This window comes from Rhinatrema bivittatum, chromosome 1 (genome assembly GCF_901001135.1).
Source record: "Rhinatrema bivittatum chromosome 1, aRhiBiv1.1, whole genome shotgun sequence".
Taxonomy (NCBI): domain Eukaryota; kingdom Metazoa; phylum Chordata; class Amphibia; order Gymnophiona; family Rhinatrematidae; genus Rhinatrema; species Rhinatrema bivittatum.
The window spans coordinates 801,960,281-801,979,787 of record NC_042615.1 but is presented as its reverse complement, the minus strand read 5'-3'; positions in this window follow the sequence as shown (position 1 = coordinate 801,979,787).

Genomic DNA, 19,507 nt, shown 5'->3' with positions numbered 1-19,507 from the left:
CTGGAGACATCAGCGGTGGCCTCGCCGCAAGGAGCAGGGTTGGCATCCAGCCGGCAAGCGGCAGCAACGGTGGCTCTTCTGCCACAAAGATGGACAGACTCGAGAGCGGTTCCAGCCACTTAAAATGCAGGAGCCTGCAGAAGGGCTGGCCTACTGGTAAACACAGTGGTGGCAGTGGCACAGGACTCCAGGCTGCGCAGGAAGCCAGTTCTGGTGGCTATGGTGGCACCTCCTCAGCCGCATAGATGGGAGTGGCCTGCGGCGGTGTCAAGTCAGGTGAGAGGTTGCTCACAGGATGGGGTCCACGAGTGGCATCATAACACATAGGTAAACTAATGAAGATTTATAAGTAGCGGTGTAACATGATCAAATGTTTTTGCCAAAGATGACTTTTGCTGCAGTAGTCTGAACTAGCTGTAGTCTATGCAGAGTTGTTTTAGTAACACCTTGTAAAAAAGCATTGCAATAGTGGAATTTTCTAAGGACTAAATCATGTACAATGGTTTTGAGATCATTGGAGTCAAGAAAAGGACGTAATCTGTGAATGAAACAAAGATGAAACGAAGAAGATTGAATCAAGTAAGAAATATCAGATTTGAATGGTAAATTGCTGTCCAGCCTGACACCTAAAGTAGTCACAATTTTTTTCACTGGAATGGAATACCAGAGTGCCCCAGAGAAATAGCTGTAGTTTGCAGAAGAGGGAATAGAAGCCTCTTTGCTGATGGGGTTTCCCTTTTTTCCCTTGTTGCTGCTAGTAGCTCTGAGTCAGGATGGCTTTTAGTAGAAAACCACAAAGATTGGGACTTACTAGGATTGACCTTAAGTTTATAATTTTTTAACCAGCAAGAAATTTCAGTAAGGCATTTATTCAAATCTGCTAAAGGTCATGGAGTGTTGAAATTAATGGACACTAGGGATGTGACTCGAGTGCCCAATCGTTTGCACTTTTGGGTTCGTGTGGCCGTGGGAAAATCTTGTTTTCCCGTGGATCGGCATTTTTTTTTTAGTGAAAAATCGTTTTTCGGCTTAGTGCGCACTAACAAAAAATAACAAAAAGTAACAAAAATAACAAAATTAAACGGTTTTTTGTTAGTGCACGCTAACGGGAGTTAGCGCACACTCGCTAACTCCCATTAGCGTGCACTAACCCGAAAAACGTTTTCAATAAAATTTGGGGGAAAAATGTTCATTTCACTTTTTAACCAATATATAACGAATTGAGAAATATCGTATGATATTTCAATTTGTTATAAAAACGATTCACATCCCTAATGGACACACCTTGCCCTTTAGATGATTTTAATAATTGTACTGCCACTTCCCATCTACATCTTCCTAATGTGGGTTAGTGTTGGATAGAGAGGCACTCTGGATATAGTTTGCTCAGTGTAACTCCTATATCCACATCCAGCCATTTTTCAATTATCCTTAATATGTCTGAGTTTGTTCATTTACAGTGTCATGGATCATTATGGATTTCTTGTTGAATGATCTGGCATTTACCTGGTCTATGTATCCATACACCAAATGTGAAAAATCCTCTTCAGGGTGAGCAGGTGTTGATAGATAGTTGATGTTCCTCTTTGTTCTTGGCCTTTGTCTTTTCTATTGTCTGGAGTGGCCATGCCTTCCTCTCCACCATATCACTGGGATCCAGAGATGACTAGATCCTGAGGTCCAAAACACATTTTGAATCAGCAGAGGGTGTTGCAGCAGAAGGATTTAATGGTTTCAGAAGGGCCTTTCTTAGAAATGTTTTTGCTGAGCCTAAATGACTGAATATCTCAGAGTTTTGTGCTGAGAGTATTAAATGGATTGTCCATGTTTTTAACAAGTTCAGCGCTGTGGAATGGCTTCTTATATTTTAGGCATTTCTGTGTGGAGTGGGCTCATCAATCTTGGGTATTTCAATGCATTTCATATAGCATATACAGAATATTCAGAACATTAAACTGTGTTGTTTTTTTTATTGAGAATGCACTACATTTAGAACATTTAAATGGTTTCTCATTGAATGAATGTGATAGTAGATTCTAAACATTTAAATTGTTTCTTTTTTTTAAGTGGTAGTACATTCAGTACATTAGAATAGCTAGTTTTCTGGATGAAGATGTAAATTATTATGAGGTTAGAATATTGAAATGTTTTAACTGAGGGAGAGATGCATTTTATTTATTAACAACATGTTTTGCCTGTAACATTAAGTGCTCATGGATTTACAGTATCTGATACCATATTAAAAATTGAACAAATACAAATTACTCTAATATAATATGCAACAAAAATAACAGTTAAAACACATAAAATATAAATGGCTTGTTTACTCTGTCTTTTTTCCCCTTCTGTGATCCTATCCTTGAATACCAAATGCCTCTTTAAATAGTATATCATGAAGTTGTGATTTTGAAGTTGCACACAACGGGGCATTCCCTTTAGCATGGCCTCCCTGCACCAGCACCAGTGATGATGTTGTAGAGCACTCTGAGAGCCCCCTTCCTTCCCCAGAGAAATAGCTATGGTCTGCAGAAGAGGGAAAAGGAGCCTCTTTGCTGATGGGGTTTCCTTTGCTGCTGTTAGCAGTTCTGAGGTGACATGTTCGTTGACCCTTATAGCACCAATGATGAGATCATGGATGGTAGAGTGGGAATTGGAAAGCCCCATTCCTGGCTTAGAGGTAGGGGGTTCTCCATTCTCCAATTCCCATTCTGCTGTCCAGAATGGTTGCGGAAGGGAAGAGAAGAAGTCTCTGGGGTGTGCTGATAGGGTCTTCTTCCTTTTCCCTGATACTGCTTTAAAAGGAGCTTTAAAAGCACCTTTATCATGAACACATTTCATGATAACAATACCTGCATGAACATTTTAAAGGGGCTTTTTATAGCATAAAATATAAAATGTGAACAAAGCATGAGAAAATATCTTTGAAAACTCAAAGTCTTTAAAAGCATCAACAAAGGCTGTAGCAGTCCTGTGAGCTGGATATACTCCTGCCTAAGGTGGACAAGCATATACTCAGTGTGGCTTGTGCTGCTGCAAATTATGATCCCCTTAGATTTTAGCAAACAATGGATATTGTGTGAAACTTTCCCTCATACATATTTTTAATGAGGGGGGGGGGGGCTGGAGTTTCTGTGAAATTAATTTATGCTTTTTGTATTTGGGTGAATCCATCAAAGAACAGATCAAAGACCAGATCCATGGCAGTACTAAGGACAATAGTAGAAGATCTATTGCAGTCTCCCCCTCTTGCGAGACACACATTTCAGTTTTTAAAGCAATGGTAAATAATATTATTTTTAAATTCTAATATCTAGTTTTATGACAGTCAATGTTTATCAAAATGTGTCGATGTCGGTATGGATGTAGACTTGCCTTTACAAACTCATTCTCAAGGCCAGTTTCAATAACATAGCCTATCCCCCAGAAGGCTTTAAAAATAAGTTGGCACCTGAGGCAACCAGAGACTCAGTGACTTGCCTACAATCACAAGGAGTGTGAATGGGGAAATAGATTTGAACTTTGGCTTCTTTGATTTTTAACCCAGTTCTTTTAACTATGAGGCTACTCGTCCATTCAATATTTCCTGCTGTTCACCCTGAAAAAGCCAAAAAACAGTTAGGTGAATCTTTCCTTTACAGACATTGGGCAGTTGGTAGAGATACTGATGATATTAGCTTTGGGAAAACTAGACTAATTTGTTGTACTCCACTGGGATTCTCTCAAAGCAAAGCAATTAATAATAGTCTCTTTTGAAATAACCAATTAGAGCTGTTATTAACCATCATTTATTTTCCAAATATATAAAAAGCTCCAAAAATCAGAGCATGGGACATGTTTGATTTGAAAAAAAAAATAGTTCTTTTCAGTTTTTCCATTAACATGCAAGCTCTTATTATGTCGACTTCCAAAATATTAGAATATTTCCACATCTGGATAGCTGGAATTTTTATTAATTCCAAAAACTGAACATCTGGCTCCAGTCATAGACATGGTTCAGCTACTGGTTGCTTGCGGTGGTAAATTCTGAAATGCATCTTTCACAATGTAATATGTATGCAAAGCAGCTAAAAATAATCCATCACCTGATGTTATCTGGAGCTACTTGACATCCTCACATAAGAAGCAAGAAAATTCAGTGTGACTGGTGCTGCTGCAAATTATGATCCCATTAAAATTCAGAAAACAATGGATATTGTGTGAAACTTTCCCTCATTCCTACAGTGCAGTAGTGGGGAATGAATTAGAGAAAATGGAGCTTACCTAGCAAAACATAAGGGCAAGAGTCTCCCAGTTTTGGAACTTAGAAATATTCATAATCAAATGTCATTTGTCAAGTTTTGTGAATAAAAATGACCACGTTGTAGGCTAGTAAAAAGTGGTTTCAAGGCCGTGCATATCTCAGAAAAGTCATGGAACCCCTCTCATGTGATGTTTCAAGACGATCACCATCTGAAATAGTCCCATACATTACCCTCTTCATTGCATCATATGATTGCATTGACATTTCCTACCCTGCTTGCCTGTTTTGCATCATGGTGTGGAAGGATATGTCAGGATCCTGAATTTAAGTGTGATCAGCTACTATTTTCTCACAAACATTTATCTTCCATCTTTCCCAGACTATGCTGCTTAGCTGTATGGACATTTTCAGAGTCTTACTGTTGGGGACAGGAGGAGGAGAGTCCTGGTCCTGCGGCCAGGCCCTTTCACCCTCATTTGCCTGTTCCACCATCTGGCTCCACTTCCCTTGCGGCCATGGGCTACCGCCTTCGACCTCGGGCCACCCCCCCCCCCCCGACTCCTTCGACCTCGGGCCCCCCCCCTCCCCCTGACTCCACGACGGACGCCTGTGCTCCATGGCGGGCCTCCCCGCATGGTCCCCAGGGAGATGCCGCAGCCCTGCACCGCACCCCTCCCTAGTGCACATCTCCTCTTCCTTTAAAGGGGCTGTGGCGGGAAACTAACACATGCTTCTTAAAAGACAACCCTGGGAGCATCAGACAGCGCATTAGGTTGTTCTGATGCTCTTGGAGGAAAATTAACTACATCTTTTCAGGTGTAGCAAACATGCACCAAGTAATGTAGCTTGTGAACTGTGAATGCAAGTTAGCTTATTTGATTTGTATATTTATGGTCTGATTTGCCTCTATATTTATGCATTTGTATGAAAACTAGCATGTTAACATAGCCACATTGTGCCAGATATGTTGAGATACAGATACTGTGCCTATGTGGCAACGCTGTTTATCACATGGTAATGCAAAACTATAGTTTAATGCAAGTCCCCTTAAGTTATCAGGCTAAGTTTAGGATGTCCTCAGAGGAATCCTACATTTTTGGGGGTACCTGCACCAGATAAAGGAGTATGTATGAAATGTCAATGCCATCTGGAAAAATATGCATGGGGAATGAGGGCAATTCAAGAAATTTGAAAGGTGCTTGTGGCTGTAGTTTGTGCACATTTATGTATTTTTAGCGACCTTCCATTTCATTTTTTATGTTTCCCAGGAATTTATCAGTGTTTATTATAACAAACAAAAATGGGAGAAAATCAGTGGAAAGGTGGCTTATTTTTCTCTACTGCATTTCTCCATTTATTGTTCGTTATAATAAAAACTGATAAATTCCCAGGAAAGATAAAATACATATTTTATAAACGGTGTATTCATATATGTCATCAAAAATGAGGCATACATAGAATAAATAATTTTGTTTTGGTTCATTCATTTTTTTTCCCTAGATTGCAGTCATTCATTTTCTTCATAGATTGCAGTCATTCATTCAGTTTGGTTCATATGAAAAAATAAATGTGTTTGTTTGTTTGTTCATTCTTGTACCATGGTAATCAATAAGGGAAGCAATGCAGCCTATTCTGGACTCCCCAAACTGGGCTTTTCCAATAATTTCTAATGAAAGGCTAAAGGGCATGCCAACACATCAAGACTATCTCACCATGCCACCAAAAATGGCATGAGGAGCCCAAGGACCCACAATGCACCAAACCTGTACCAGCAGTGACAGGAGTTATCGGTTATCCAAGGTACTGTCAGAGTTAAGAGCTGCCAGAAAACCCCAAGGCTGCACAAGTGGGCAAATAAGCACCAGCAACAGTGGCACGAACCCCTCAAGGCTGCAGGAGAGGGTCAAAGAGGCACCAAGTGTAGCATGGTAAGTTTAAGGCACCATAAATAGGGAACAATGGCACCAGAAAAGGCAGATCCCCTCCCTCAAGAGTTCAAATACGCTTTCCCTCACTCCCTGTGACCTTGGCAAGTCACTTGATCCTCCTTGCTTCAGGAACCCAAATTAGATTGTAAGCTTTTGGGGGGGAAATGACTTGTACCTGAAAAACATTTCAACTGCCTTGAAGTAAAATTGGAAAGGCAGTCTAGAAATACAAAATGCATTTATTTATGGCAAAATTATATAGTGAACCAGACCTAAAGCTTTCATTCCTGAAACAAATATTCTCTTCTTAATGTCTATAAGATGCAGTGAGGCTGGTGAAAACTTATACTGTGTCTCTAGAACTGTTTCCGAATTTCAGAGTGAAAAGGCCAGAAAACTGCAGGGGATGATCGGTGAGCTCTTTCCGTACTGTAACTAATTAAACATACACTCCTTTAAAGAAACAATTCCAATTTGCAGAATCAGTGCCTTTCTCTGACAAAGAGAAATCAGGAGTCGGTTAGGAGAAGGAACAGTAATAATGCCGCTTTGATTAAATATCAGAAGCAAAATTACTGGCCTACTCTGTTGATTGTGATGAGATTGGTATAAAAATTGTTATTATAAAGGAAACCAGGCATTAAAGCAAAGCATCCAAACCAAATGAAATCTGGAGATCTTTATACAACAATGAAATTCTTTTCATAGCTAAAAAATGAACAAACTTCATTTGCTTACTACCTGTTCATGGCCCTTGTATATCCAAAGGGTTTGGCCATTTTTTTTTTTTTTTTTTTAATCGATGGAAATGTAAGCCTTGTCTGGAGAAAGTCCAGAGTAGAAGGTCTTAAGGTTCTTTAATATCATTGGTCCACTATCTACTTGCTAACCTTCCACTAGGATGCTCTGGGCAAGGAAATAGATTAAAGCCGCTCCACATGCTATGGATCCAAAACCGGAACTGTCTTTATTTACAGAGCAAACAGTTATTCAGACGGACAGCTGTGTTAGCCTGGTGTAACAAAAAAATGACACAAGCCGGGTGGCACCTTATAGACTCACCAATTTATTGAGGCGTGAGCTTTCAAGGACAGAGGAAACAGGGTTTCCAAGTCCGATCCATAGAAGCTTTCACGGTAAAGGTACCGTCGCTAGCAGCAGCCATTCATATCACAAGCCTTTCTGCAGCCTTCTTGGGAAAAGCTGAACTAGTTTAGGCAATGGTCTCTCAAGCACTATCTGTATACTGAGTCCCTGATTACATATGCTCCACTGACTGGGATCATTTTAAAGTTTAGAAAATCCAGAAAATCACAAAAGCTTTTAAACAGGCTCCCTCTCAGTACCCATATTATTTATTATTTATTTTAAGTTTTTCTATACCGGCATTCACAATAGATATCGCATCATGTTGGTTTACAATTAACAAGTGGATAGGTAACAAAAAAGGTAAAAACTAATATTTATCTTATTAGTAATAATAATAAAACATTAAACAAGAGAAGGCTAAGGTATGCAGTTACAATAAAACAAGGGAGTAATATAATATTATAAAGGTTATTACTAATAGTCTAGATACTGAAATCAGAAATGACTCCTGGCTGAAGGAGATTCTGTCAATTTTACTGGCTTTTATTTTCCCCTACGGCGCGTTTAGCAGGCCCGGTCTAGGAATGGAGTGAAAAGTTAAAAAGCTTCCATAGGTGCGGCAGGAGCTAAGCTGATGTGATTGTCGCTCTTCAGCTGCCTCCTGCAGAACAGTGATATACTTTAGTTTCTTTCGTTTTATTTTGTTTAGCGCATGCTAAAACATTTAGAGATAAATATCCAAAGCAATCCAGCTAGTTTAGAGTCTTAGAATACTGGCAGGGCTGAATTTAGCCTGGTAGCTGGTCAGATTCTGGCCTCTGGGCAAGGGGAGAAAGTTCGATGGCTAGTACAGATTTTTTTTGTCTTCCAAATGTAGGCACTGCCTGATAGCTGTCCTAACTCTAGCCAGCCACCTTCCCTACTGACTTGCAAATGTCAAAATATGGCCCTGGGGCCTCCAGGTCCCATCTTTCCTTCTGTCCCCTCCTCCTCTCTTAAAGGTGAATTTCAAAAACCTAGCTGTGCGCCAAACCAGGAGATACGCAAATATGTCGGCCCGGCATGCGCCAGGTATCTCCCGCTACACGCACAAATAAAAAGTTGCAGAAAAGGGGCGTGCATAGGCATTCCTGAACTTCAACTTCAAATCTGCGCATAAATACTGGCGCTGGAGGTCCCCCTGTCACGTAACTTTACTTCTGCTACGCAGGATGTGTAAGGAATAAAATAAAAATAAATAGATATATCGGCGGGGTTTTAGGAGTCGGGGCGAACAGGGGAGAAGGGAGGCTATTAAAGCAGGAGAGTTTGGAAGCCCTCTCCCTTACCTGGGAGAACTGGGAACAAACTGGGAAAACTGGTAATGGCATCGGTGCGCATGTCTATTAAAATCCCCCCACTTATGCGGTAGGCATGGCATTTTCTCGCGTACACGTGGGTGTTTTATTAAAAGAACCACGTCCCTGGGTGCGAGCCGATGAACGTATGCACAAGCGCGCACCTGCGCCTGTTTAAGAGTTGCCATCCCTACATTAGCAAATATGCCCCCAAGGGTGGTAGCCTCCTATCTTTTCTCCACCCATTCTTAAAAATAGCAAAACTGTCCCCACAGCCGCTGGGACTCCTTCCCTTCCTGCCTCCCCTATTGCTGTGAAAATAAATACGTTCTGCACGCAGAGCGGGCTGCCCCCTCTCTCACTGGCTGCTGGCCCTGAAACGGCAGTGCCCAGATGGAATTTCCCAGCACCTCCTTCCATTCCTCTTTCAGACAGAAGGGAGGAATGGCAGAGCCTCTGCTGATAAACTCTTCTTTTTGGCCCACAGAAGGGAAGGAGGGGGGAATCAATCCCAATGTCATGGGAAGAGATGCAGCAGCCGCAGGACATTTTTTTGCTATTTTTAAGAATGGAGAGGGGGAGCGAAGGGGGACCATCCACTGCAGGACACATTTTTTTTTTTTCTAATTTTAAGAGTGGAGCTGGAAAGGGGAGAACGAGGACTACTACCATGGGCCAGATGGATTATTGGTAAGGCAAGGGAAGAAGGGAAGAAACGGAACCAAATTCACAAGACATTTTTGCTGTTTTTAAAAGCAGAAAAGGCAGGGGGCCTTTGCAATAGGGCATTTATTTTTTTTAAATATTTAAAGAAATTATTTATAATAGTGTGCATAATTTAGCACCTACATGCATAAGTAGGTGCACCTCAAGTTATGCTGTGAATCACTGCCCTGAAAATACGTGCATAGGTTTCAGTACGGATAAAGTTTATACACCTAGGGGTAGATATTCAAAAGCCATATAACTTTTGAGTTATCTGTCTAAACTGCAAACTAGCCACACTTAGGGCTGGATCACTAATACCGCAAGGCATAGTGAATCCCGCAGTAACGGGGGGCGGGGGGGAGGCGAAGCGGGGGCAGACCTGCGCTAGCCGGCAGTGATCGCACCTCCGCGGTGTGATCGCTGCTGGCGTCGTGCCAAATAACTACACCATAAAAGGTGTAGTTTTTCGGCACAAAACTGACAGAGATAGCTGTCAATGCAGTCTTCGCGGCGTCAGCCCCGGTGCCACCAAGACTCCTCCTCTTCCAGGGCTGACTCTGCTCCGAGCTAGCTATCGCACGCAATAGCGAGCTATCTAGCTATTGCTAGTGTGCAATAGCTTTAGAAAATAACCCCCTTAGCAACTTATCCAGCTAAATATAATTTAGCTGGATAAAAAAGGGGCATTTCAGGGGCATTCTGAAGCTGGAATGAGTTATCTGGCTACCTTAGGCAAATCTCATATATATAGAAACATAGAAACATAGAAATGATGGCAGAAGAACACCAAAAGGCCCATCCAGTCTGCCCAGCAAGCTTTCATACTTATTTTTTCATACTTATCTGTTAAACCGATTGCTGAGTTCAGGGCCCTTATTGGTAACTTTTTCAGTCTAATTTCCTTCCACCCCCGCCATTGATGCAGAGAACAGTGTTGGAGCTGCATCTAAGACAAGTATAAGGCTTAATGTTTGAGGGCAGTAACTGTCGTATCGAGCAAGTTATCCCAATGTTTGTATACTCGTACTGCTCAGATCAATGCCTTGTTAGATGTTGTCTGGATGTAAATTTTATTTCTTCACACACACCCCCCCCCCCCCACCCGGCCGTTGAAGCAGTGAGCTGCGATGGATATGCTTTCCAAGAGAAGTAACAGACTTAATTTGTTAGGGGTAGTAACCGCCACAATAAGCAAGCTACTCCCACACTTATTTGTTTATCCAGACTGTGCAATTCTGTCCTTGCTGGTTGTTGTCTGAATGTAAAACCTCTTTTCTTCATTTCCCCTGCCGTTGAAGCAGTGATCTGCACTGAATATGCTTTCCAAGTGAAGTAACAGGCTTAATTGGTTCGGGGTAGTAACCGGCGCAACAAGCACGCTACTCCCACACTTATTTGGGTTGCGTCCGTCGGTCCTCGACAGCTTCGCCCCATTTGCCTCACCTTATTCACGGCTCCTCCCGCTTATCTGGGAAAGATGGCTACTGCAGTGTCATCAAGCCAACCTCTCTGGTGTCCCAAGAATGGTTATGGTGCAGCCTTCCGCCATTGCTCCTCCCAGGTACCTACTAGGGTGCGTTCGCGCGTGCAACCCATGTCTTTGTACCACCCTTGGCGCGAAACTCAAGGGCATTCCCTCATGCTGATGTCACACCATCTGGGCATATTACCTTCATTCATTTGCTAGCTCCCTGAGTTAGCAAGGACTCAAATCTGTTCCTGTCTACGCTACTCTGCCACTTCTGTGCTGCTGCAGGAAGCTCTCTCTCTCTGCCCTTTGGGGTATATGCTAACCTGGTACCCGCTCCTTGGGAGCCCTCTGCTTTATTTCAGGTGCCTTACAGGAACAGGTACTCACTCCTCGAGGGCCTGCTCTCCCTGCCTCGGTGCCTATATATTCTACAATAGACCTGGTGGAATCGCATGCCAACAGCTAACACATAGGGAGTACGCTAACTCTCACTCTATTTCATCCACAGTATCTCCTCGCTGGGAGACCTGCTACGGAACCTCCTGATGTCATCAAAGAGAGAAGGGCTCCCTCTGCTGAGGTCCATGAAACTACAACTACAGACTGCCTCACTACTGCCACCTCTGGTGGAGATCTTCAAGCTGTTTAAATAAAGATTCTCTGTGTTTTGTGTGAACGAGTCTAGCCCAGTGCTGTGGCTCCTCACGGGACTCCTCCCCATGGGCGGGGTCATCTCCACAGCACCCAAGGATCCAGAAAACACACGTTATCATAACAGATTGCTAACTCCCTGGATCCGGCTCAGCTCACTGCATTGCAGGCCATTCCAGGGCTGGCTCAGCGGATCACCGAACAGCAGACTGCGCTGGAAGAACTGACTGCTACATTCAATCTACTACACACACAGATGAACTTGCCTTCCACCTCAGGGAAAGAAGCTAAACCGCCTGAGATGACGGTCAAGACTACTGTGCCTCTAGCAGCTCCCACCTGCTTCTCGGGAGAAGTATGGAGATGCAGAGACTTCATTAACCAGTGCTGCATGCACTTTGCATTAAAAACTGGCCACTTTCCCACGGCCTATGCCAAGAATACCTACATTCTGTCATATCTAGACGGACGAGCATTGTCTTGGGCCTCTTCGCTGTGGGAGTGCGAGGATCCAATCCTTCATGAAGGATTTCTCAATCTGTTTAAGTCAGTTTTCGACTATCCTGCCCATTATACCATTGCAGGATCCTCTTTGGTTCACATGAAGCAAGGGAATAAACCACTAGCTGACTTCGCTATCGAATTCAAGACTCTGGCGTCTGAATTATCCTGGGACCCGAGATTTCTGAAGACCCTCTTCTTTGAAGGACTGAACTCTCGTCTAAAATATGAACTCACCGCTTGTGAGATGCCTGAGACCTTCGCTGAACTAGAGAAATTGGCAATAAGGATCGATCGCCGACTTCGCGACAAGGTTCAGGAACCCAAGACTCCCAGAAGACCCTTTCTGAGCGAAGTTCGAGTTAAGTCCACATCCAGGCCTGCTCCTCCAGTCCCAGCAGCTGGCGAAGAAGAACCTATGCAGTTAGGCTGCAGCCATCTGACTTCAAAAGAGAGAAGAACGCGGAAGAAATTAGGGCTGTGTATGTACTGTGGATAAACCAGTCATGCTGTCCAAAATTGCCCTATATGTCCAGGAAACTGGCAGACCTAAGTCCTGCGGGAGGACTCTTCTTAGGTATTACCACTCCTTCTCCTCCACTCTCTCTTCCTGTATTCTTGATCTGCGGACCTTTAGAGTACCAGACTCTTGCCCTAGTGAACTCCGGGGCAGGAGGCAATTTCATTCTACAATGATTAGTGGAGCACCTACGGATCCCCACTTCCACTATGAAGCCTCCACTACTTCTTTCATCCATCCATGGAGAGCCCTTATCAGGTGAAGTAACACTACGCACCGAACCAGTGTGTCTACAAACCAGTGCCCTCCATTCTGAAACCATCTCCTTCTTTTTTTTAGAGAAGGCCATGCACCCTCTAGTACTGGGATTACCTTGGCTGCAGCAGCATATGCCTCAGTTCAATTGGGCTACACTGGAACTGTTAGATGGGGCCCAGCCTGCCATGATAAATGCCCGAAGGAGGAAGCTCCATTACCCTGTATGCCTACTACCCCAGTGATGCCGGGGTTGCCACCTCAATATGCATCTTTCCAAGATGTCTTTTCTAAAGAAGCTGCAGATGTGCTTCCGCCTCACAGACCTTATGACTGCGCTATTAATCTAAAGCCTAATACGGAGCCACCCAAGGGTAAAGTGTACCCCCTGTCCGTGGCAGAAAATAAATCCATGTCCGAATATATCCAGGAAAATGTCCAAAAAGGCTTTATAAGACCATCCAAGTCTCCTGCTGGTGCAGGCTTTTTCTTTGTGGGCAAAAAGGATGGTACATTACGTCCCTGTATAGACTACAGGGGCCTCAATGAAATAACAATAAAGTATTGTTACCCCCTGCCTCTGATTTCAGAGCTTTTCGACAGACTACAAGGAGCTCAAATCTTTTCCAAACTGGATCTGAAAGGAGCCTACAGTTTACTTCGCATTCGAGATGGCAATGAGTGGAAGACAGCCTTCAACACTCGGTATGGTCACTTTGAGGATCTAGTGATGCCCTTTGTCCTGTGCAATGCCCCGGCTGTCTTTCAAAATTTAATGAACAACATTTTCCGGGATCTCCTCTATAAGTGTGTTGTTTACTTGGACGACTGATATTCTTGCAAGACATGACCACTCATCAGGAGGATGTTAAGAGAGTACTACAGAGACTCTGAGAGAACCATCTCTATGCCAAGCTATCCAAATGTGAATTTCACAAGGAGTCAGTGCCTTTCATAGGCTACATCATTTCCAATCAAGGATTCCAAATGGACCCACAGAAGCTGGAGAGTATCAAGAAATGGGCACAACCCACGGGAATAAATGCTCTTAGATGCTTCTTAGGTTTCACCAACTATTACAGGACCTTCATCAAGAATTACTCTTCACTTACAGTACCGCTTACAGCTATGACAAAGAAAAGGAAAGGTGCCAATGTTGATAATTGGTCTCTAGAGGCTATAGCTGCATTCCAGAAACTTAAAGATGCCTTTTCCAGCAAGCCGTGTCTTTGACACCCAGACCCCTCCAAGCCTTTCATCGTGGAGGTCAATGCCTCAATGTTGGCGTAGGGGCCGTATTAAGCCAGGCTGGTGATTCGAAAGTTCCACAATCCTGCTTATTCTTCTCCCGCCGCTTCTCTCCTGCAGAGAAAAACTACGGAATAGGAGATAAGGAGCTTCTGGCTATTAAGATGGCATTCAAAGAATGGTGCCTTTGGCTCGAATGAGTGCAACATCAAGTAAGGGTCTTCATAGACCATAAGAATCTGGAGTACCTCTGCCACACACAGCGCCTGAATCATAGACAAGCGAGATGGTCTCTGTTTTTTAACAGGTTCAACTTTGTGCTCAAGTACCGCCCTGGAAAAAGAATATCAGAGCTGACGCTCTATCTCGCTCATTCCTCTCCGAGGACATACCTGAAGAACTGCAACATATCATTGACCCTGAGAATGTCATATTGGCAGCTACCCACTCAGTACCTGCAGGAAAGACTAACATACCCAAGAACCTCAGAAAGAAGTTATTGGCTTGGACCCACGACTCTAAACTTTTAGGACATCCTGTCAACATAGAACCCTACCTAAACTTCAAACCTATTACTGGTAGCCCACCATGAAGGAAGATACATTCTCCTATGTCGCTTCCTGCACAAACTGCGCTAAACAGAAGACACTACCAGATCATCCATGGGGTGTACTCCAACCCTTCCCAGTGCCAGAACAACCAAGGACACATATTGCCACAGACTTCGTGGTTGATTTACCATTTTCAGGAGGTGACAACACTATTTGGGTAACCGTAGATTGGTTCTCAAAGATGGCTCATTTTTGTGGCTCTCCCAGGCTTACCCACTGCCATGGAACTCGCCAGGCTATTCATTACACGCATCTTCTGCCTGCATGGCATGCCTAAGCAAATAGTCTCCAATTGAGGAGCCCAATTCACGGCTAACTTCTGGAAGGCACTATGTAAGAAGTTCAATATTGACCTCAACTTCACATCCGCATACCATCCACAATCCAATGGACAAACAGAAAGGATGAACAGTAGGGATGTGAATTGTTTTTCTGACAATTGAAAATATTGTACGATATTTTCAAACTTGTCAAAAATTGGGTGCTCCCCGAAACCGATAGGAAAACCCCACAAAATTGTTCGTGGGGTTCTCTTATCGTTTTGGGGAGGGCGGGAAAAAATGGCATACAAAAACAACCCCTAAACCCACCATGACCCTTTAAAACACATCCTTTAGCTTCCCCCAACCCTACTGGTGGTCCAGTAGGGGTCCCGGGAGTGATCTCCCGCTCTTGGGCCGTCGGCTGCCACTAATCAAAATGTCGCCGATGGTCCTTTGCCCTTACCATGTGACAGGGGCTATCGGTGCCATTAGCCGGCCCCGTCACATGGTAGGAGCAATAGACAGCCGGCGCCATCTTTAAAAATGGCACGGTTCCGATTCACATCTCTGATGAACAGGACTCTCAAACACTTCATTCGTGCCTACGTGAATAATCGCCAGAATGATTGGAGTGAATTGTTGCCCTGGGCAGAATTTGCCATTAATACTCATCCAGCAACATCCACTGGATCAACACCATTCGAAGTAGTCTACGGACGACTACCACTGCCACAGTGTCATCCCTGGCAGCTGAATCTACTGCCAAAGATATCCAACAACTTTGGACTCAGACAAAAGAAATGCTTATTAAAGCAGGACTTCGAGCAAAGGATACAATGATCATCACTGCAATGCTCCAGACTTCAAGCCTGGTGATAAAGTCTGGCTTTCCACAAAACATTTAAGACTTAAAATGCCTTCAGCTCGATTCGCTCCTCGCTTCATTGGACCATTTCCCATTCTCTGATGACTGGGCAATCTCACTTACAGTCTGAAGCTACCATCTACTTTAAAGATCCACAATGCATTCCACGTCTCACTATTGAAGCCTTTGATCCTTAGTGAGTTCTCCAACAAGGTAACAGATGTTACACCTATTGATGCAAAAGAAGACAGCGAATATAAATTAGACGCAGTTCTCGATGTGAGAAGACGAGGCAGAGTATGGGAATACCTCCTGCCTTGGGAGAGGTATGGCCCTGACGAAAACTCTTGGACACCAATGTCTAATATCCTGGATAAAGAGATGCTACAGGACTTCCATCACGTGCATCCTCAAAAACCAAGACCTGATAGGAAACAGCATGGATGCCCTTTGAAAGGGGGTACTGTTGCATCCGTCGTTCCTCAATGGCTTTACCCCGTTTGCCTCACCTTATTCATGGCTCCTCCCACTTACCTGGGAAAGATGGCTACCACAGCATCATCAAGCCGACCTCTCTGGTGTCCCCAGAATGGCTATGGTGCAGACTTCTGCCATTGCTCCTCCCAGGTACCTACTAGGGTGCGCGCGTGCAACCCATGTCTTTGTACCACCCTTGGCGTGAACCTCATGCTGACGTCACGCCATCCGGGTATATTACCTTCATTCATTTGCTAGTTCCCCAAGTTAGCAAGGACTCGAATCCGTTCCTGTCTACGCTACTCTGCCGCTTCCGTGCTGCCGCAGGAAGCTCTCTCTCTCTGCCCTTCGGGGTATAAGCTGACATGGGTACCTGCTCCTCGGGGCCCTCTGCTTTATTTCAGGTGCCTTACAGGGAACAGGTACTCACTCCTCGAGTGCCTGCTCTCCCTGCCTTGGTGCCTGTACCTTCTACAACAGACCTGGTGGAATCACATACCAACAGTTAACACCTAGTGAGTACTCTAACTCTCAATCTATCTCATCCACAGTATCTCCTCGCTGGGAGACCTGCTGCGGAACCTCCTGACATCATCAAGGAGAGAAAGGTTCCCTCTGCCGAGGTCCCTGAGACTACAACTACAGACTGCCTCACTACTGCCACCTCTGGTGGAGATCTTCAAGCTGTTTAAATAAAGATTCTCTGTGTTTTGTGTGTACGAGTCTCGCCCAGTGCTGTGGCTCCTCACGGGGCTCCTCCCCGTGAGCATGGTCATCTCCACAGCACCCAAGAATCCACAAAACACATGTTATCATAACAATTTGTTTACCCAGACTGAGCAATTCAGTCCTTGTTGGTTGTTGTCTCAAAGTAAATACTCTTATCTTCATTCCCCCCTGCCGTTGAAGCAGAGATCTATGCTGGATATGCATTGAAAGTGAAGTATCAGGCTTAATTGGTTTGAGGTAGTAACTGCCGCAACAAGCAAACTACTCCCATGCTTATTTGTTTACCCAGACTGTGCTACCTTGTTGGTTGTTGCCTGAATGCAAATCCTCTATTCCACATTTCCTCTTTCCGCTGAAGCATAGAGCAATGTTGGAGTCGCATTAACCGTGTGAACGTTTATTGAATAAGGGTATTAATCACTAGATAGTAGCCGTCATTTCTGCATGCCACCCCCATACTTCTTCTCTTCATTCCAATCCTCCAGGCTTTATGGATCCACAGTGTTTATCCCATGCCCCGTTGAAATCCTTCACAGTTTTGGTCTTCACCACTTTTTCTGGAAGAGCGTTCCAGGCATCCACCACCCCCTCTGTGAAGAAATACTTCCTGACATTGGTTCTGAGTCTTCCTCCCTGGAGTTTTAAATTGTGAACCCTGGTTCTGCTGATTTTTTTCCAACCGAAAAGGTTTGTTGTTGACTTTGGATCATTAATACTTTTCAAGTATCTGAACATCTGTATCATATCACCCCTGCTCCTCCTTTCCTCCAGGGTATACATATTTAGGTTATTCAATCTCTCCTCATAAGTCATTCGATGAAGACCATCCACCTTTTTGGTTGCCCTTCTTTGGACCGCCTCCATCCTGTCTCTGTCCCATTAGAGATACAGTCTCCAGAACTGAGCACAGTAGTCCAGTTGAGGCCTCACCAAGGACCTGTACAATGGGATAATCACTTCCCTTTTCTTACTCGATGTTTCTCTCTCTGTGCAGCCCAACATTCTTCTGGCTTTAGCTATCGCCTTGTCACACTGTTTTGCCAACTTCAGATCATTAGACACTATCACCCCAAGGTCTCTCTCCTGCTCTGAGCACATCAGCCCTTCACACCCCATCGAATCCGGTAAGTTAACTGGCTAACTTTAGACCTGCTTTCAAGTGTGTCTAAACTTATTCAGTCTTGTGTGGACAGATAACTTGTTACTTATCCGGATAGCTTTAAAAGATATCCAGATAAGTAGCACTGGGAAAGTTAGAAAATAATGAAATACAGGGCAATGTGGCCTAATTTCCTCCTACCCCCATTATCAATTTTCAGAGAGGCCATAGTGGCCTTGACCTCCTCACTCTACTTCATGTCGTATAATGGATAAAATTAGCCTTTGCCCACTGTGGACCTCCCAAACCCACCCATCCTGCTTGATTTGCAGTGATGCTGCAAGGCCCAGCTTCAAGCGCTGGAAATGCAAACTAAGGGCAGTTAAGCTTCCAGTACAGCTTTGACAGAGGCTGCACCGGATGTTACCAGGAGCAGGTAAGTTCGGACCCTGCTGCCAGTAGGGCTTTTAAGGTATTGGGGTTATGGAGGAAGGGTCCAAGGGGAGTGGGGTTCAGCAGCCACTTTATGAAGATGATGGGGGTGGGGAGTGGCAAGGCATGGTGGCATCATTGTAAATCAATCGGGGGAGGGGTAGGTCCACAGCGGGCAAAGGTTAATTTTATCAATAAAGGAAGTGATGTGGGGAGGCGACTGCTAGGCCACTATAGCCACTATAAAAGTTGATGATGGGGGTGGGAGGAAATCTAACGTCCCCAGCGCTGGAACACCCATCCTCACTAAATTTAGTTGATCAGATGTTGACCATCTAGGAGATTTTTCACTTTAAAACTTAGCTGGTTATCTTTGACTTTTGACTTCTTAACATTCTCTGCATGGTTCTAGCACATACTATAATGGTTTAGAATACATTACATGATTTTAGCACTGGCTAAAATGGCTCAATGTCTCTAAAGTAAACAAAATTAAACTAAAATTAAACGATAACAAAATGAAAATCTTCTCTCTGCTCACTTTTATTACAGAACACAGTTCTGAGAGATAGAGCTTCTAAGGGTTGCACTCATAAATGGATTTCATAAACTGCTTTACAAGGGATCTAATAGGGATGTGAATCGTTTTTGAACGATTAAAATTATCGTCAGATAATTTTAAAATCGTTCTAAAGCGTTAGAGTGCACGATACAATACAAATGCCCCCGATTTATCGTCAGGGGCATTTGTATTGTATCGTTAAATAGGGCACGGGAATTATTTGGGGGAGGGCGGGAAAACCGGCACACCAAAACAACCCCTAAACTCACCCCTACCCTTTAAAACCAATTCCTTACCCTCCCTCACCCTCCCTCACCCCCCCAAAATGGACCACCAGGTAATTTAACATTTGGGGGGGGGTCTGGAGGGTGGGAGAGCAAAGGGGTCATTTGTAAAGGGTCGGGGTGGGGTTTTTTTTATCTGCTCAGGCCTCACTAAAAAATTAACAATGTGAATTGGAATCGGAACCGATTCCAATTCACATCTCTAACGATTCAATTTTTTTCTCCCACCATCCGAAC